The following is a 21,554-nucleotide window of genomic DNA, read 5'->3' on the forward strand; positions in this document are numbered from 1 at the left end:
GAGCTGTTCTGATATCAGCTGTGCGATTTTTGACCTTCTGTAAATCTGCGTGATCGATTGATCTGTTGAAGCAGCTCAACTCTTCTACATTGACCGTCGAGGTTCAGCTTTTTCTTTTCCTTCTGAAAATAATACATTTTTCTGATCCGTTCCTCATCATCAGTTTTCTTTTGGTAAACTGTTGCATCTTTAGACTAACAGATACAAAATAAATAGATTGCACGCGGGGTGAATGCAACATTAACAGAGGTTTATTAAATAGGTCTTCATTGCGCAAAGGCTGGTACTGGAATAAGGGCGAAAGCCTGTGAAGTAGCCAATCATCAATGTCATGTGACTTTGTTCTTAAAGAGACATTGCACCCAATTACAATAACCCACATATATAACACATCCCAATTGACCAAGAAGGCCGAGGAAGAGGTGGCAGCTGGGGTCAGTGGGCACGACTTTGTCCTCTGCACATGGAATCAGTGTTGAAAAACGTTCAATGATCTTCTGTGTATGGCAAGGGGGAGTACTGAGTTGGCATGGTTTAATGTGGAGAAGTGCGGAAAGATGCCCATCCTTAGCTGTGCTCATGGATGTAGGAACCAGAGTCTCAGAATGCACCTCTGCCTATGCATGGTAAGGCTGGGAGAGAAAATCAGAAGGCCTATTCCATCTAAGAGTCAGATGTGCAAAGGTGTCGGGAACGTCTACATGATTCACAGGAGTGAAGAGTGGGCGGGACAGCACAGTGTGATGTTGGCGGTGGAGGTTTGAATACTGAATGGAGCTTGACACTTGCAGAAGCCACAATAATGGAGAGCGATCTGTAACTGGTGATGGGGTGGCAAACCTGGTGATACTGGCCAGCCATAGATAGCAGCCCTGGAGCTAGACAGCGAGTGAACTGGAAGGACCTCAGATTGTGGAAAAGTGGGAATTTCTGAGGAAGCTAAGAGTCCAATGGGCAGAAGTGGGACAGTCGGAGAGTGAAAAGAACGTAGGGCCATTTCATCCCTCATAGGGGCGTCTGACAAAGAGTGCTCAATGACTTAGCACTCACAAAGCCACTGTGATGACATTCATATCAGTTGTGTCCGAATGCCGAGCATGGGCATTGACAGTGTGATGAGTACTGACACTGCTACTCAGATGAACCACCCTTCAGACACAGGAGGGACTCCTGGACCCTGCATTGTCGCCCGAGGAGGCACTGCTGATGGATGCACCTGCGTCACATCCTTTCTCCTCACTTAGCACCAGGGCAGATATAGGCAAATAGGTGGGCAAGAGCATGTTGGCTCAGTTGGTGGAGCACAGTGGTGAAAGCACATCACGTTTGCATGAGCAGCCAATGAAAGCATAATCATGGATTCATAGACTTTTACACCATAGAAAGAGGCCCTTCAGTCCATTGTGTCTATACTAATCCCATTTTCCAGCACTTGGTCCGTAGCCTTGTATACTATGATGTTTCAAATGCTTCTTAAACGTTGTGAGAGTTCCGGCCTCTGCCACCCTTTCAGACGGTGAGTCCCAGATTCAAGCCACTCTCTGGGTGAAAATTTGAGGTTTTTCCTCAAAACTCTAACTCTCCTTCCTATTACCTTAAAGCTATACCCTTGGTTATTGATCCTTCTATTAAGGGGAATCTTTTTTCTTGTCTATACTGTCATGTGAGAGTACCTTTAAGACATGGATGTTTAAGCAATGTACCTTTAAGAAAACAGTGATGTCAGAGAGTGGGTGGGGCTTGTAGCCATCTGGGATGGCCACGTCCCGATTACAAAATGGACACTTGCAAAGACTGCAGGGAAAATTGGACAATGCTAAGAAACAAGCAGGTGCAAGCCCTGTCTGTTGATTAGAACCTTGAACTCTCAGACAGGTCAGAAACTACCAAACGATTTACATACTAATGAGCCATCTCCGGGGACAAAAGGGAAACATTTCGATACACAATGTTAGGACAGACTCCCCGGCGCCAGAAGAAGGTAAGACAAAGCTGACTGACAGTCGCCAGGACACGCCCAGCGATCAGGGAACCATCCCGCTATTGGAGGAAAATCGATACCGATGATTGGGAAAGACCCAATTAGTTGAGGCCAAGTTCAAGGCCCGCCCAAAAGAGCGCGAAACCCTTTTGGGTACAAAAGGTATCCCCAAAGGGAGAACGCCCTCCTTTGGCTTTGGCTCTCAGCGAAGAGAGAGACCAGCCTAGCAGCTACAGCAGACCAAGTAAATTCCAAGTCAATGTACGCTACGAGATAGACGCTCCTAGTTGCTACCCTGTAAACAGCTCAACCCAGCAGCCTCAGAACCGAGCAACGGCCATTGTTCCTCTGACTGAGTATAGGACTTAGTAATAGTGGTAGTTTAGTTTTGTAGAGTTTATGCATGAGTAGATTTGACTGTGTGTAAATAAATGAGCATTGCTTTTGAACTTACTAACTGGTGTATCGAGTCATTGATCAGTATTCGGTTCTGAACCTTGTGGCGGTGTCTAAAGATACCTTGCGACTCTTGAGCAAACGTGATTAAATAGAGCCAAATTAAGAACCAACCAAAAGTTAGCAACAGGCTGAGCTCAGATCAGCCATTTTGCAGGTTAGTCTGTGTGGGTAGAGTTGAGGAACCACAAAGGTAAAAAAACCATAATGGGAATTATGTACAGGCCTCCTAACAGTGGTCAGGACCAGGGGCACAAAATGAACCACAAAATAGAAAGTGCATGTCCGAAAAGCAAGGTCACAGTGATCATGGGGGACTTCAATATGCAGGTGGACTGGGTAAATAATGCTGCCAGTGGACCCAAGGAAAGGGAAGTCATTGTTTACAGGAGGACTTTTTGGAACAGCTTGTGATGGAGCCCACGAGGGAACAGGCCATTCTGGACTTAGTGTTATGTAATGAGCCAGACTTGATTAAAGATCTTAAAGTAAGGGAACACTTAGGAGGCAGTGATCATAATATGGTAGAATTCAATCTGCAATTTGAAAGAAAGAAGGTAGAATCAAATGTAAAGGTGTTACAGTTAAATAAAGGTAACTACAGGGGCATGAGGGAGGAACTGACGAAAATCGACTGGGAGCAGAGCCTAGTGGGAAAGACAGTAGAACAGCAATGGCAGGAGTTTCTGGGAGTAATTGAGGACACAGTACAGAGGTTCATCCCAAAGAAAAGAAAGGTTATCAGAGGGGGGATTAGCCATGGCTGACAAAGGAAGTTAGGGAATGCATCAAAGCAAAAGAGAAAGCCTATAATGTGGCAAAGAGTAGTGGGAAGTCAGAAGATTGGGAAGGCTACAAAAACAAACAGAGGATAACAAAGAGAGAAATAAGGAAAGAGAGGATCAAATATGAAGGTAGGCTAGCCAGTAACATTAGGAATGATAGTAAAAGTTTCTTTAAATACATTAAAAACAAACGGGAGGCAAAAGTAGACATTGGGCCGCTCCAAAATGACGCTGGTAATCTAGTGATGGGAGACAAGGAAATAGCTGAGGAACTAAATAAGTACTTTGCGTCAGTCTTCACAGTAGAAGACATGAGTAATATCCCAACAATTCAGGAGAGTCAGGGGGCAGAGTTGAATATGGTAGCCATCACAAAGGAGAAAGTGCTAGAGAAACTAAAAGGTCTAAAAATTGATAAATCTCCGGGCCCAGATGGGCTACATCCTAGAGTTCTAAAGGAGATAGCTGAAGAAATAGTGGAGGCATTAGCTATGATCTTTCAAAAGTCACTGGAGTCAGGGAAAGTCCCAGAGGATTAGAAAATCGCTGTTGTAACCCCCCTGTTCAAGAAGGGAACAAGGAAAAAGATGGAAAATTATAAGCCAATTAGCCTAACCTCGGTTGTTGGCAAGATTCTAGAATCCATTGTTAAGGATGAGATTTCTAAATTCTTGGAAGTGCAGGGTCGGATTAGGACAAGTCAGCATGGATTTAGTAAGGGGAGGTCGTGCCTGACAAACCTGTTAGAGTTCTTTGAATAAATAGGTTAGACCAAGTAAAGCCAATGGATGTTATCTATCTTGACTTCCAAAAGGCCTTTGATAAGATGCCTCACGGGAGACTGCTGAGTAAAATAAGGGCCCATGGTATTCGAGGCAAGGTACTAACATGGATTGGTGATTGACTGTCAGGCAGAAGGCAGAGAGTTGGGATAAAAGGTTCTTTTTCGGAATGGCAACCGGTGACGAGTGGTGTCCCGCAGGGTTCAGTGTTGGGGCCACAGCTGTTCTCTTTATATATTAACGATCTAGATGACGGGACTAGGGGGATTCTGGCTAAGTTTGCCGATGATACAAAGATAGGTGATGGGGCAGGTCGTATTGAGGAGGTGGGGAGGTTGCAGAAAGATTTAGACAGTTTAGGAGAGTGGTCCAAGAAATGGCTGATGAAATTCAACGTGGGCAAGGGCGAGGTCTTGCACTTTGGAAAAAAGAATAGAGGCATGGACTATTTTCTAAACGGTGACAAAATTCATAATGCTGAAGTGCAAAGGGACTTGGGAGTCCTAGTCCAGGATTCTCTAAAGGTAAACTTGCAGGTTGAGTCCGTAATTAAGAAAGCAAATGCAATGTTGTCATTTATCTCAAGAGGCTTGGAATATAAAAGCAGGGATGTATTTCTGAAGCTTTATAAAGCATTAGTGAGGCCCCATTTAGAATACTGTGAGCAATTTTGGGCCCCACACCTCAGGAAGGACATACTGGCACTGGAGCGGGTCCAGCGGAGATTCACACGGCTGATCCCAGGAATGGTAGGCCTAACATACGATGAACGTCTGAGGATCCTGGGATTATATTCATTGGAGTTTAGGAGGTTGAGGGGAGATCTAATAGAAACTTACAAGATAATGAATGGCTTAGATAGGGTGGATGTAGGGAAGTTGTTTCCATTCGCAGGGGAGACTAGGACCCGGGGGCACAGCCTTAGAATAAAAGGGAGTCACTTTAGAATAGAGATGAGGAGAAATTTCTTCAGCCAGAGAGTGGTGGGTCTGTGGAATTCATTGCCACAGAGGGCGGTGGAGGCCGGGACGTTGAGTGTCTTTAAGACAGAAGTTGATAAATTCTTGATTTCTCGAGGAATTAAGGGCCATGGAGAGAGAGAGCGGGTAAATGGAGTTGAAATCAGCCATGATTGAATGGTGGAGTGTACTCGATGGGCCGAATGGCCTTACTTCCGCTCCTCTGTCTTATGGTCTTATAGTCTTATGGACTGCCTGAAAGCTGTGATCACCAATGCTCCTGATTTGGAGAATTGCAAGGGACTCTGTGGTCAGATTGAACTAAAGTATCTGATTCTAAAGAGAAATGCCGAGGAGTAGAGGAATGGATGGATCGTGCAGAGACTTTGTTCAAAGAGACTGTCAATCGAGAAGGATTTTGGTTGGAGGAAGAAGAACAGAGAAAAATGGACTATATTATTATACCTGTTTGCATGTGTTGTTTTTTTTTTAAAAACGAAAAGGTATATTTACTGTGAACATTTCTTTGTGGATGGTGCAAAAGTGAAAAATGAAACCATCTTGAAGTTGATGGTTTATTTATTTTTCTTGGGGGAGGTGTCATGTGCAGTACCTTTAAGACATGGATATTTAAGCAATGTACCTTTAAGAAAACAGTGATGACAGAGAGTTGGTGAGGCTGAGCTCAGGTCAGCCATTTTGCAGGTTAGTTTTGCAGTTTGAAAAGAGCTTGTGTGTGTCTGTGTTTTGCAGTGAGCTGGATCTCTGCCATGAAAGACTATCTCTGGATCATTTGGGTGATTTAAAGTAAAGCCTTTAACCTGATGTGATTTTGTTTAAAGGTGTTAAGTCTCTTGGAAGTTCGAAGGAACATTTTAGGGAATTATTTACTGTTGCAATATTTTCTGAGTTATCTTTGAAGTAAGGGGTGTTAAGAGATCCAATGTTTATTTAAGATGTTGAGTTGAGTTCATGGAATAAACAGTGTTTTGTGTTTAAAAACCCACGTGTCCATAATTGTAATCCCACACCTAGGGAAAAAGCCGTGTGCTCGGAAAAGCAACAATCCATTAAAGGGAGAGGTTGGTTGAACTCCATGATACATTTTGGAGTTCTGAAAAATGCCTCACCCATAACAATACTATCTATGTCTTTCATAATTTTGCACACCTCAAACAGATCCCCTCCAGCTTTCTCTGTTCTAAGGAAGGCAACTCAAGCCTAACCAGCCTCACTTCAAAGCTGAAAGACTCCAGCCCAGGCAACATCCTGGTGAATCCCCTTTGTACCCGTTCTAGTGCAATCACTTCCTATTGAATGGTGACCAGAACTGCACACAGCACTCAAACCTTAGCCTAACGAGCTACATTAGCTGTCCTTCCGTCCTCTGGCGCCTCTCCTGCGCTAGACAGGATTTGAAAATCAGCGTCAGAGCCTCTTCATTCTCCTCCCTTGCCTTACACAGCTGCCCAGGATACACCTCATCTGGGCCTGTGGATGTATCCACTTTTAAGCCTGCCAAAACCGTCAACACCTCCTCTCTTTCAATGCTAATCTGTTCATTTATATTGCAATCCCCCTTGCTTTCTATCCCTATATCATTCTTCTCCATAGTGAATACAGATCCAAAATACTCATTTAGTGTATCATCTACTTATTTCAGCGCCACATCGGTTGCCACTTTAGTCCATAATTGGCCCTACACTTTACCTTGTTACTCTCTTGCCTTTAATAGACTTATAAAACATCCTGGGATTTTGTTTTATTTTGCCCACCAGTATTTTAGAATGGTCCTTCTTCGCTCTCCTAATTTGTTTTTCCCGTACTCCCCCCTGACCCACTTTCTATACTTCTTGAGGACATCCACTTCTTTGAGCCCGATGCATCTGCCATAAAGCTCCCTCTTTTTTCTTATCCAATCCTCTTACCATAATATGCTTTAATATCCAAGGTTATCTGGACATTTGCATTGCATCCTTTACCTTTACAGGTGGCGCAGTAGCACAGTGGTTAACACTGCTGCCTCACAGCATCAAGGACCCGGGTTCGATTCCGGCCTTGGGTGACTGTTTGTGTGGAGTTTGCACTTTCTCTCCGTGTCTATGTGGGTTTCCTTCAGGTGCTCTGGTTTCCTCCCACAGTCTAAAGATGTGCAGGTGAGGTGGATTGTACATGATAAAATTGCCCTCAGTATGTCCAAAGGTTAGGTGTGGCTATGGGGATCGAACGGGAGACTGGGCCTAGGGTGTTCTTTCTGAGGGTTGGTGCAGACCCGATGGGCCAAATGGCCTCCTTCTGCACTATAGGGATTCTATGATGGTGGCTTTGTACTTTCTCCATTTCTTTTTTTGAATGTCTCCCATTGCTCTGATGTGGATTTTCCTCCAAGCAATTCTCCCAGTCCACTTTGGCCAGATCCTGTCTTATCAGATTAAAATCAGCCTTCTCCCAATTCAGGACCTTTATTTTTGGTCTATCTTTGTCCTTTTCCATAACGACCTTGAACCTTACTGAGGTATGGTCACTCTCACTAAACTGCACCCCAACTAACACTTTTATCAACTGCCCGCACACATTCCTACAATTAGGTCAAGTACCCCCCCCTCTTGTAGAACGTTCTGCATGCTAGCTCAAAAATTTCCCCCGGTTGCACTTTAGAATTTCGCCCCCTCTAAGCCTTTCACACTTTGCCTTTCCCAATTAATGTAGGGGAGGATGAAATCCCCGACTATTATTATCCTATTGCTTTTACTTCGCTGAGATTTGTCTGCAGACCTGGTCTTCTATCTCTACCTGACTGTTCGGGGGCCCATAGTACAACCCAAACAACATGATTGTCTCCTTTTTGTTTGTAAGTTCCACCCATATCCATATGGTGTCAATTGAAGAGCCTGTTAAAATATCATCCCTCCTCACTACAGTAATTGGCTCCTTGATCAATATTGCAACACCACCTCCTCTTTTACACCCCTCCCTCAACCCCCATCTTGCCTGAAGATCCTATACCCCACAATATTGAGCTGTCAATCCTACCCCTTCTTCAACCATGCCTCTGTGTCAGCAATAATATCATATTCCAATGTGTTCATCAAGCCTTCAATTCATCTGCCTAATCCATACGCCTCCTTGCATTAAAATAAATGCCTTCCAGCCTTGCCATTTTCCCCTGTACCTTAACATGTCTATCTTTGCTCTGCCTTCCTGATTGACTTGCTTTTTCTTCTATATTTGGCTGTGCATCACCCCTTACTGCAACGTCCACTCCGTAACCCATCCCCCTGCCAACCTCCCCCAACAGCTCGAGCAAACCATCCCGCAATGATGTTGGTCCCATTCCAGTTCACCATATCCGACTTGTACCGTTCATCTTTCCCAAAAACGGATACAGTGATCCAGGAAACTAAAGCCCTTCTTCCTCCTCCACCATCTCTTCAGCCATGCATTCATCTGTCTATCCTCCTATTCCTATACACTCTGGCACGTGGCACCGGGAGTAATCCAGTGATTACAACCTTTGAAGTCTTGCTTTTCAATCTTCTACCTAGCTCCCTAAATTTTTGTTGCAGGGCCTCATCCTTCTTTCTACCTATGTCGTTGGTACCACCGCAAACCACAGACTCTGTCTGTTCACTCTCCTCCTTCAGAATGCCCTTCAGCCTTTGAGTGACATCCCTGACCCTAGCATCAGGGAGGCAACACACCATCATGGAGTCACGTCTGCGGCTTGTCTACACCCCTCACTATCGAGTCTCCTACCTCTATTGCTCTTCCACTGTTATTCCTTCTCCCTTGTGCAGCTGAACCACCCACAGTGCTGTGAACGTGACTCTGGCTGTGCTCCCCAGAGGGACCATCACTCTCACTGTTTTCCAGCACAGAAAAACGATTGTTGAGTGAGATGGACTCTGGGACTTCCCTGTCCCTCTTCTTCTGACTGTTGGCCACCCATTCTCTGCCCAAGTCTCCAACCTATCTATGTCCTGCTGTATCCTCTGACAATCCTCAACACTTACTGTCACTCCTCCAACCTTGATGTCATCTGCGAACGTACAATCAGACTCTCTCGTCTGGGATTTCGGCCTCGAGGTAAGCACTGGCGCTTCGCTTACCTTTTCTTGCCGATTGGAGTGTGTTTTCCTCACAGTATTTGCCGAATTTGTCCAGGACTGCCTGGAAGTCGCTCCTGTTTTGCCCCTTGGAGAACTTGAATTTTTAAAAGATTTCTTCTGCTCTTGCACCGGCGATGGTGAGGAGAAACTCTATTTTTTCATCATCAGCCAGGTCTTTAAGCTTGGCTGCCACCAGGAAGAATTCAAACGCTTGCCGGAATCGCTGCCAGTTTTCGCGGAGATCGCCGTGGCACTGGAGCAGCTGCAGAACCAGGAGCTCGTACATCTTGCCTGGGTATTGCTGGTTGTCAATGTACGCTGAGGTATGGCTATCTGGATTTAAGCAGTTCACTACTGGTACCATGTTTTGTTATGTTTCCTTTGTAACATATGCGACTTCCTTGTGTTGCATTTGTCAAGGAAGGTCGAGACGTGTAAATAACTTCAACTCATTTGTTTATACTATGTACACTTTTATAACTTGAGTTTGACACTACTGCTAATCCTATTGTAGCTACCTAAACTGACTAACCAGCTGCTGTCTTCCATGTGGTGGGTGTGATAATGAATCAACCCTGTGCCTCTCCTCACTGACTGTCTCCACTGGCCAAAGGGGTGATCATGTGTGGTGTCCTTTATGTATGGGTTGGTGTAATGCCCCACTGTGGTCGTGTCACCTCCTTGTGTATTGTGAATGTCCATTGGTCATCTCCCATCTAACTTATCTATTGGTTGAGTGTGTGTGTGTGATGTTTCTGGTGCTCCCTCTAGTCTGTCTAGCAAACATGTATTTACAGTGATGCACATCACCACACAGAGGTGTTTTGATGTTTGAAATGGGCTGTGATGTGTTCCCCAAACCCTCTGTTTGTAAGCTCAGTTTTTTAAGTTATTTGCAGCACACTCTCTTTAGGGTTATAAGTTTAGTTTATTCACAAGTTAATACCTGCAAAATAAAAGTTTTTACAACTTTGACTAACTTTAAAAAGAGGCACCACAGATGTGGCCATAAGGGGCGAAATTCTCCGGTATCGGCGCGATGTCCGCCGACCGGCGCCAAAAACGGCGCAAATCAGTCAGGCATCGCGCCGCCCCAAAGGTGCGGAATCTTCCGCATCTTGAGGGGCCCGGCCCTAACCTTGAGGGGCTAGGCCCACGCCGGACTGATTTCCGCCCCGCCAGCTGGCGGAAAAGGCCTTTGGTGCCCCGCCAGCTGGCGTGGAAATTACATTGCCGGGCGGCGCATGCGCAGGAGCGTTAGTGGCCGCTCACGGCATCCCCGCGCATGCGCTGTGGAGGGAGTCTCTTCCGCCTCCGCCATGGTGGAGACCGTGGCGAAGGCGTAAGGAAAAGTGTGCCCCACGGCACAGGCCCGCCCGCGGATCGGCGGGCCCTGATCGCGGGCCAGGCCACCGTGGGGGTTCCCCCCGGGGTCAGATTGCCCCGCGCCCCCCCCCCCCAGGACCCCGGAGCCCACCCGCGCCGCCTTGTCCCGCCGGTAAGAAAGGTGGTTTAATCCACGCCGGCGGGACAGGCATCCTAGCAGCGGGACTTCGGCCCATCCGGGCTGGAGAATCGCCGGGGGGGGGGGCCCGCCAGCCGGCGCGGCGCGATTCCCGCCCCCGCCGAATCTCCGGTGCCAGAGAATTCAGCAACCAGCAGGGGCGGGATTCACGCCAGCCCCCGGCGATTCTCCGACCCGGCGGGGGGTCGGCGAATCTCGCCCGTGTTCACAAGGTTGCCCGAGTCTAGATGGTTGGAGTCCAGTGAAGGATTCTTTCATGGAGGGACTATAGCTCACCTAGCTAAAGCAGCATTTTGCAGAATTCCTTCAAAATTGATTGTGACGCAATGACATAGGTATTACAACCCCCCATGGAGGTCACGGGGTGTGGACCAATCAGATCCCTGTGACCTCTACCGAGTACGAACCTCCCAGTAACAGGGCGGGGCTACATCTTTAGTGAGGGTAGCCCATAGAGTAGAAAGACCCTGACCTAAGTGGAGGTCAGGACGGGAAACCCTTCGCGGAGTGGATCAGTTCACTGTCAATATTAATAAACAGTTCTGTTTTGCATCTTACCCATCATTTCTTGTGATCGCTCTGTGCGGATTCTACTGTAGGTATGCATAGAATTGTGCTACTTGGCAATAAATGACAGGAACCTTCCAGTGAAACAGGGTTCAAGGCAACCTAGACTTGGCCAGTCTAGAGTCCTGCTTTGATGGGCAGCACGGTAGCATTGTGGATAGCACAATTGCTTCACAGCTCCAGGGTCCCAGGTTCGATTCCGGCTTGGGTCACTGTCTATGCGGAGTCTGCACATCCTCCCCGTGTGTGCATGGGTTTCCTCTGGGTTCTCCGGTTTCCTCCCACAGTCCAAAGATGTGCAGGTTAGGTGGATTGGCCATGATAAATTGCCCTTAGTGTCCAAAATTGCCCTTAGTGTTGGGTGGGGTTACTGGGTTATGGGGATAGGGTGGAGGTGTTGACCTTGGTAGGGTGCTCTTTCCAAGAGCCGGTGCAGACTTGATGGGCTGAATGGCCTCCTTCGGCACTGTAAATTCTATGATAATCTATGTCTGCAGACTGGATTTTATGCAGCAGCAAAATTGCGAGTCTGACAATGTTATGTTAAAACGTTCAAAAGGTCAGAAGCTTAGATTATGTGATGATGCCAATTAATGAGTCAGATGTGGGCTAGGTAGTTTTTATGCCTCTGGCCAAAATAAATTATTTACCTGAGGAGATAGGTGGTGGCTTTTAGTGCCTCTGCAGGTATCATGATTTTTGATGGCGCTCCTTTTGTTACACTCTGGGGAGACAAGTTGTTTGGTGGTCCAACAATGAGAAGTGTGAGATTCAGTGAGTATAAAGGTTGAGCTTTCGGAAATTTCCACAAACTGAATCATGAGACTTGTAGAAGCCATCTTTCCTTCCATTTTTTAACGAATGTCAGGTTTGATTTAGCCAGATTATGATCTCTTTCATGTCTCAGGTAAAAAGCTGAAATTTATTTTGACCAGAGCATAAAACCTACCTAGCCTGCATCTGACTCATTAATTGGCATCATCACATAATCCCAATCGATGTCCAGCCCTGAGGGATCTACAGAGGTACGGTCAATTTGAACATTGACAGCAGGCTCTCAATTGACGTTCAGGTATGCCAAGTCGGACCACCTCTGATCCAGGGGACAAAAATGACTTCAGCTCCCGAATATAAAAGAATAATTTTTAATAATTATTTTAATATAATTTCAAAGTAATTGTTTTGCTATTGAATAGCAATTGACGGCATCTGGCTAGGCAGCCTTTTCGTTTGGGAACCTTAACCTATTTTGCCCTCCTGGTGGAGCAGATTGGCGCCCCTGGTGATTGATATTGTTGAGTATTAATGACAGGAAAATCTCCATATGTCAGCATATTAATTACCCACCTTCATTTTCAACATAAATGCTCGTAAACATTAGGGGAATCAATTGAGCTGCTCTCTGCTGCATTCACATCTCCTGCTCCCCTGAAAGTACATTGGGGTGGGCAGAATAAAGGAAAGAAAAATGGGTCAAAAATAGCCATTCTCCTAGAGAAATTTCTGTTGGTATTTACTAAGGAGCAGAATTTTAGGATCAAAGAAGGAAGTTCCAGTATCAAAAGAAAGAATTTATATTGATAGCGCACTTTCCACAAATTCAGTTTGTGCCAAAATCCATCACAGGCAATGAATTGCTTCTGAATTGTTATCACTGTTGCTTTATTTGAAAATTTGTCAGGCAATTTGGTACTCTGCTTTGAAAGAGTCAGTTGAGGAATATATGTTGGCCAGTACAAAGCCCTTCATCAACCAATACCATGGAATCGGTGACTTGCGCCTGGGGTCACGGTTTACATAATATTCTAAAATATTGCATCTCTGAGGATGCTGTACGCCCAAAATCCTACTCAAACGTGTCAGCCGCGGTTAGGGGTTCTACTTCTAGAGTGTGGCTTCAACCCTTCTAACTCTGAAGATAAAAGTTCGACCATTGCGCCAAGCTGACTTATATATCTACTTTAGTCCTTCAAACTTTAATACTGACTTTGATATGCGCGCAGCACACATATAAAGCATTGGCAATCAATAACTGGAAAGGAGTCATGAACTTCAATAAGCCAAGTTTTCTCTCATCCCTAAAGTTACAAAAACAGGCCCCATGACCTTGATTTCTCAGCATTCAAAGTTAAAATTTCATCCCAACTTCAACGTCACTTCAATTGAAATTGTCTGGAAAAGTGTGGCATCTTCATAGGAGTGCCGTATATGTCAGAAGTCCTCCTGGCAACGTATTAATCCTAAGTGTATAATCATTTTTAATGCAACATGAATGTTTTAACAGAATATGCTGCAGCTCAGTAATATAATGGCAAACCTTGCTAATAGTGATATTTTATAGATAGGGGTGACAGTTAATATTACCTTTATTGAACTGAACATGAAAAGTTACTAAGTCACATAGAATTGGCACATGCAAGCTCTAATATGCAGCATGGGGTTATCAAAGAGATGAGTGAGTGAATAAGCTATGGCATCATGAATTGATGTATCATTAAAATCACATGGCAAAGATCTTCATTTCAACTTTGTAAAGTGAGTCAACTGCATCCTCTGTGGAACGTGTTTCGAAGAATGATTAATTAATACATTGTAGCATTTACCATTTTTAAAACTCATTAATAATACAAACCTTAATCCCTCATAATTGATGGACAATGATAAGGTTAATGGCATCTTGTCAAAAAAATAAGCACTTATTGACAGTAAGCCAAATATTTGTTGGTAATTAATTGCGAGCTATTGGTTAAACAAAAACGGTTCTACATCGATCAGGTCGCATTCATAAAACCATCAGAAAAATTAATGTGGAGATAATTCTGTGCATCCACAGTGAACCAGATTCACTGATTCTTCCTGTTTCATTTATCTTCTCTTCTATTATTTTCAAACCTTAGGCTATGTTCCTCAATGCAATAGCCTGTACTGACAATGGAAGAATGGATGTCGAGGTCAAGGAATCAAAGAAATGCATCTTCTTTGTCCCACTCCCCCTGATGTTAGGGGTCAACAAGAGTTCCAGTTGTCTTGGCACCCGTGCACACTGGATGCCACTGAGACTTTGTTGGAAGCTAAGCTTTTGCCTAAATTTAAGAGTTTTATTGGACAATCCCTGGGGAAAACGAAGGGCCCCAACTGAGTCCCTGGGCGAGCATGCAGACCCTGCGCAGACCAGCTGGCGAGTGTATTCGCAGATATCTTCACCACCTCACTCCTCCGCTCTAAGGTACCAACCTCCTTTAAAAGGCCACCATAATACCAGTACCAAAGAAGAACAAGGTAGCCTGCCTCAATGATTACCAACCGGTGGCCCTGACGTCTGTTATCATGAAATGCTTCGAGCGGCTAGCCATGAGACAGATCACTGCCAGTCTCCCGGACGGTCTCGATCCACTGCAGTTTGCCTATCACCGCAACCGGTCCACAGCAGACGCGATTTCACTGGCTCTGCAATCAACACTCGAACACCTCAACAACAAGGACACCTATGTAAGACTGCTGTTCATAGACTACAGTTCCGCCTTCAACACCATTATCCCAACAAGATTAATAACCAAACTCCACAATCTTGGACTTGACCCCTCTCTGTGCAGCTGGATCCTCAACTTCCTCAACACCGGAGCACCGCAAGGATGTGTGCTCAGTCCTCTACTGTACTCCCTATACACCCATGACTGTGTGGCAACATTTAACTCCAACTCAATCTCTCCGTTTGTGGATGATACGACTGTGATGGGTCGCATCTCAAACAACGACGAATCAGACTACTACAGGAGGGAGGTAAATCACTTGGTTGCATGGTGCACCAAAAACAACCTCTCTCTAAATGTTGGAAAGGCCAAGGAACCGATCATCGACTTCAGGAAGCGCAGCACGACACACACTCCCGTCTGCATCAATGGCTCTGAAGTGGAGATGGTCGATAGCTTTAAGTTCCGGGGGGTCACCATCACCAACAGTCTGTCCTGGTCCACTCACGTTGATGCAACAGTCAAGAAAGTCCAACAACGTCTCTACCTTCTGCGGAAGCTAAAGAAATTTGCATATCTACATCGACCCTCACAAACTTCTACAGATGTGCGATAGAGAGCATCCTATCCGGTTGCATCACAGCTTGGTATGGCAACTGCTCGGTCCAAGATAGCAATAAACTGCAGAGTGTGGTGAACTCAGTCCAACGCACCACACAAGCCTGCCACCCCCACATTGATTCTGTATACACCTCTTGCTGCCTCAGGAAGGCAGACAGCATTATGAGAGACCCCTCCCACCCAGGCATTGCCTTCTTCCAGACCCTTTCATCAGGCAGAAGGTACAGAAATCTGAAGACTTGCACATCCAGACATAGGAACAGCTTCTTCCCCACAGCTACAAGTCTCCTCAATGACTCCCCCTCGGACTGATCTGTTCCCTGTAAGAACACTATTCACGACGCCCTATGCTGCTCTTGCTCATGTATTTGCTTTATTTGGCCCCTTGTTCCACACTGTAACCAATCACTGTTTTGTTGATGTACCATTTGTCAATGTTTCCTGTTGATTCTTCTTGTATCTACTATGTACGTACTGTGTACGTTCCTCGGCCGCAGAAAAATACTTTTCACTGTACTTCGGTACATGTGACAATAAATCAAATCAAAAAAAAAATCAAATCAAATCAAATCAAAAATCAATTACCTCTAACTTTGTCTGAGAGTCATTGATTTGCATGCAAGCCTGTACCTAACCTTAAAAATGGTGGCACAAAGTGGTTAGCACTGTTGCTTCACAGCGCCAGGGTCCCAGGTTCGATTCCCGGCCTGGGTCACTGTCTTTGCGGAGTCTGCACGTTCTCGCCGTCTCTGCGTGGGTTTCCTCCGTGTGCTCCGGTTTCCTCCCACAAGTCCCGAAAGGATTGCTGTTCGGTGAATTAGACATTCTGAGTTCTCCCTCAGTGTACCCGAATAAGCGTCAGAATGTGGCGACCAGGGGGTTTTCACAGTAGCTTCATTGCAATGTTAATGTAAGCCTACTTGTGACAATGAAAATTATTAACTTGTGTCCCAGATTCACGAATGTGGATTTTCAGGTGCAAGTCATTTACAAGGCTTCAAATCTATTCCTGTATGAAGTAAAAATATGCAGGTTAAATGGAGTGACGGGGTTCGGGCAGGGGAGTGGGTACTCCACTCGGTGGGATTCTCTTTCAGAGGGTCAATGTAGACTAGATGGGCCAAATGGCCTCCTTCTGCACTGCAGCAATTCAAAAACACACAATACAATTGTTGACGCATTTTGGTTACTCAAATGACATATAAGTTTTCCAGGTTAAATTATTCTGCACCATCCTTTTTTCTCCTTTCAAGTGCTCGTGTAAGACGTTTAAGTACAAATTAAGGTGGATAAATAAGACATTTTCAAAAAATCTAATGAGACGGAGGATTAACATTAATAATTAAAATTACACTGTTATCAAAGGGTCAGCAAGGTTTTTTTTAATCTTTAAATTTTTATTCACTTTTCGAGCAGATTAATTATTAATGGCAGGGTCTCACATGGAGGGAATATTCAACTCTCCAAGCTGTGTTACTCTGAAGTCTAAACTGTCTTCAAGACAGTTCTCAATTAAAATAATTTAATGCTGAAAATCCGGACCTGAGGTGCATGAACATAGAATTAAACTCACATCGCATGCTGTACACGAGGCCATGAATGGAATGCACATACACCTCCCGACCTGACCTTTTAGCAAGAAGGTCAGGGAAACTTCAGGGTCGATCTTTTGAAGAACTGCTAGGAAGTCAGCTTCAACCTAATCCTTCTCCCAATTTAATGGTGGAAATTGGTGTAATCCAACACGATGATCCCAGCCATATGATTCAGAGAGCCAGCGGAACCATCAGACAACTCACACTTTCTGTTTTCATTTGAGTGGCTACGCGTTCAATTTATGGAGGACCTCTTGAACTAGTGCTCATTTGAGCTGCTCGCTGGTACTAGCAGCTGTCTTTAGACAATATTGTTCTTATATTGTTGGAAAGCGAAGTTTAGAAAGCTATATGCGACAGTATAATAAAGGCAAAAATGTACTTGACCTGATACTCTTGAGAACTGTTTTCAATTTATAGTGGATTTCTATTGATTTTTCAATTTCTCATGTTGACAGCTATGTCATCATCTTGTATCACATGTAAGAGAAAGGGAATTCTTTTTCATTATTCTTTCCCACCAACCTTCAAGTTCTCAGCTCTCCTCACAAATAAAGATGCCGAATGTTGCAGGCGTGTTAGTCGGGATTTCTGATCCTCTTACCCAAGAAGCAGTCTTCATTTCTGCCCCTGGACTGTGGCTTTTCAACCGTGATGGGTACAACACTGTAATACAAGTGTCAGGCACATGTAGGGTTAATGAGGGACTGAGTGCAATAATACCCACACGGTGAAGTAATAGAATACATTACCTGCACCCAGGAACAGTTGAGTGTGTCGGACTGAGCCGTGTGCACCAGCAAGCATGGAGACAGCTCCTAACTTGTACCCTTTATTGCATATTTGTAAATATTTCTAAGTGTCAACAAAGGCTTACAGTTAACTTACGTGTGACTACAAAGACCTCTTCAGACCTACTGAACTGTAGTCAACACCTTACAACAGACATTGGACAGGCATTTGCGCCCGCGTCCTCCACAAGCGCGAAAGGTGAGACGGGATTAAAATCAGACGAGAACCGGAAAACGCACTTTTTGTCGGCGAGATCTCATTTTCCGATTGCCCCTGCCCCTTGCTGGTGATGTAACATCTGGGTGGGAACCGCATTTCAATACATTTTAATAAATTTTAATATAATTAGAGAATATCCCAACCTTAGCGTCCACCCACATTTAGAATTCCCGCCTTGTCGATGTGACATCGCGTCAGTAAGGTTCACAACTGTTTTTCACAAACGTGAAGCAGCCGAGGGGAACTTGCCAGGGGCACACAGGTAAATATAGTCTGCAAGGAGAGAGGGACAGGCCAGGCCCAAAGTGGAGAGCACCCCCAGTCAGGAGGGGGCATCTGATGGAGGCATCCCCCACCCTCCTTCCCGCCTGGAATCTAGCTTCATTCAATTTTGGGTTTTCCCTCATGATCTATCACCCGCCCGCTTAAAGGCCTTAATTGGGCCAGGGCTGGCTTCATGGCTGAGGTTCTTCCCAACTCAGCATAAAATTGTGACCAGGTCGGGCAGGAGGGTTCCCAAGGTAATTCTGTGCTCATCCCAATCTCAGAACCTGCCGGTGGGGAATGTAAAATTCTGGCCCACAGACAAATTCTCGAGAGTTGCGGCTGACACTCCAGAGAAGTTCTGAGGGAACTTCTCCGTTTTACATTGGCACTTCGACGAAGGCATAAAGCCCTGCCTGCTGTCTCAGGTGGACATAAAACCTCCAATGTCACTATTTTGAAGAAAAGCAGAGGAGTTATCCCCAGTGCCCTGGCCAGTATTTAGCCCTCATTCAACATCATTAAAAAAAGATTATTTGTTCATTATCATATTAATGTGTGTGGGAGTTTGATGTGCTCAAATTGTCTCCGCATTTTCTACTTTATAACAGTGACTACATTTCAAAGGTACTTAATTGGCTGCAAAACACTTTGGGATGTTATGAAAGGTATTTACATAAATGCAATTATTTCTCTTTTTCTGATTCAGCACAGATGAGGTATTGAACCTGAGGCCGAACATGTATACATAACAAATAGGAGCAGGAATAGGCTACTTTTCCCTTCAAGTTGCTCTGCCATTCGATAAGAATCTGACTGAACCGATAGTGGCCTTAATTTCACTTTTCTGCCCATTCCCACAATGCCCGACTCACTTGTCGATCAAACATCTGTAAAATTTAGGCTTCGATATATTCAATGATTCACTGCTCCCTGGGGCAGAGAATTTCACAGACTAATGACCCATTGAGAGAAAATCCATCTCATCTCCATCAGCAATAGGAGACCCCTGGCTGGATCCTCCGCTTCACCGGCAGCGTACTCAAGCCCACGGATTTCCCGACAGCGTGGGGGTGCCATTATGGGAAACCCCATTGGCTGGCTGCCGGGACGGGGGATCCCGGCCAGTGGGGAGGGGGGTCGGCCACTGCACCAGAACACGGGTGCAACGGGACAGAGAATGCCACCTGCTTTTGTTTTGAATCTGTGCCCCTGAGTTTTCGATTCCTCCATGATAATAATAATCTTGATCAGTGTCACAAGTAGACTTACATGGACACAGCAATGAAGTTACTGTGAAAATCCCCTAGACGCCACACTCGGGCGCCTGTTCGGGTACACAGAGGGCGAATTCAGAATGTACAATTCACCTAACAAACAAATCTTTCGGGACTTGTGGGAGGAAACCGGAGCACCCGGAGGAAACCCACGCAGACACGGGGAGAACGTGCAGACACTGCACAGACAGTGACCCAAGCCGGGAATCGAACCCGGGTCCTTGGTGCTGTGAAGCAACAGTGCTAACCACTGTGCTACTGTCCCGCCCAGAAGAAGAAGCATGTACAAACCCCCTCAAATTCATATGTTAGGTCAATATGATCATGCCGCCTTCTAAAATCCAACGAGCATGGGTCAAATTGTTCAATGTTTCCTTATAAGACAACCCCATCATCTCCGAAATCCATTGAGCAAAATTTCTCTCATTTGCCTCCAATGCAAGTATGCCTCTTCATAAACAAGGAGACCAAAACTGTGTGCAATATTCTAGTGATCTATTCTGCAATCTTACAAATGCCATGGAGAGGAGTAGCAAGACATCCCTATTTTTCATCTCTATCCCCCTTTGAACTAAAGCTAACATTCCATTTGCCTTCTTAATTACTTGCTATACCTGCATACTAACTTTCTGTGATTCACATACAAGAGAACCCTGATCCCTCTGTAATGCATCATTCTGCTGTCTCGCTCCATTGAAGTAATATTACGCTTTACATTTAAAAATCTTTTCCCTGTCCCCAACCGCCCACGGGCTCCAATGGCTTCCAAGGCCACAGAGTAGCCATCCCACCTGGTCCCTCTTGTGGACCATTGACTCCGGCCGTTGGGATATTGCGGCCTCACAAAGGCTCATTTAAATGTGATCATCTGGATCACGCCCAGTTAGGGGCACCACAGATCAGGTGACTTGCGTGAGGTTTTGCGTGATGTGGGGCCTCCCCCGCGATGCACCCGGTCCGCCTAGATTCACACTAAGCACAATGTTATGAGAAAACTGCACCCAATGTCTCTAATTATCTACTCCCCTGGGAACCTTCTTTGTGTGAACACAATTCCATTAGCCCAAACTTTTACGATGCTTCAATTACCCCTTGTAGCCAAAGAGTCTGGGTTGGATTCTCCGCCCCGCCGCGCCGCATTTCAGTTTCGACCAGCCGGCGGGATGGTCCGTTACGCCGGCCGGTCAATGAGGCCATGGTGAGGCAGCCCCATGCCGACAGGAAACCCCTGGGTTGCCGGCAAAACGGAGAATCTCGCCGGCGGAGAATCCAGCCTCCTGTCTTTTAAACCAAGACTTTTACCAAAGATTACTCCTGCAGTCACACACACACTATCCCAGGCTTCTAATCCTTACTGCACCAAGTGCATTTAGTACAATATTTCTGAAATTCCTACATTTATCACACCGCAGAGACACCCCTCTATAACTATTTGCCGACATGAAAATGACCCATTTGTCCCAAATCTCTATTTCCTCTTAGTTAGCAAATCCTCTGACTATGCTAATAGATTATCTCCAACATCATAGCTCATATTTTCTGGAGTAACATTTTATTTGGAAACCTTTTGCAAATTAATATGCTATCCACAGATTCCCCTTCATCCGCCCTGCTTGTTACATCCTCAAAAAACTCTAATGAATTTGTCAAACACAATATCCCTTTCATAAAACCATGTTGACTCTGCTTGATTATATTATGATTTTCCAAATGTCAGACTGCTATTTCCTTAATAATGGATTCCAGCATTCTACCAATGACAGACGTTAAGCAAACTGTCTCATAGTTTCTTACTTTCTGGCTCCCTCCTTTCTTGAATAGAGGCACTACGTTTTGCGTTTTTTCAATCCACTGGGACCTTTCCATGAATTTAGGCTCAGTTTAAGCCATAAGTCGAATCATAGAAACCCTCCAGTGCCATTTGGCCCATCAAGCCTGCTCCGATCCTACAAAAGAGCACCCTTCCGCGCCCGCTCCCCCACTCACCCAGCCTCATCCTCCGTAACCAAACCTGCACATTCCTGAACACTTAGGGGCAATTTAACAAGGCCAATCCACCTGGCCTACACGACTTTCGACTGTGGGAGGAAACCGGATCATCCGGAGGAAACCCACACAAACACGGGTGAACATGCAAACTCTTCACAGATGG

Source organism: Scyliorhinus torazame, chromosome 14 (genome assembly GCF_047496885.1).
Source record: "Scyliorhinus torazame isolate Kashiwa2021f chromosome 14, sScyTor2.1, whole genome shotgun sequence".
NCBI lineage: Eukaryota > Metazoa > Chordata > Chondrichthyes > Carcharhiniformes > Scyliorhinidae > Scyliorhinus > Scyliorhinus torazame.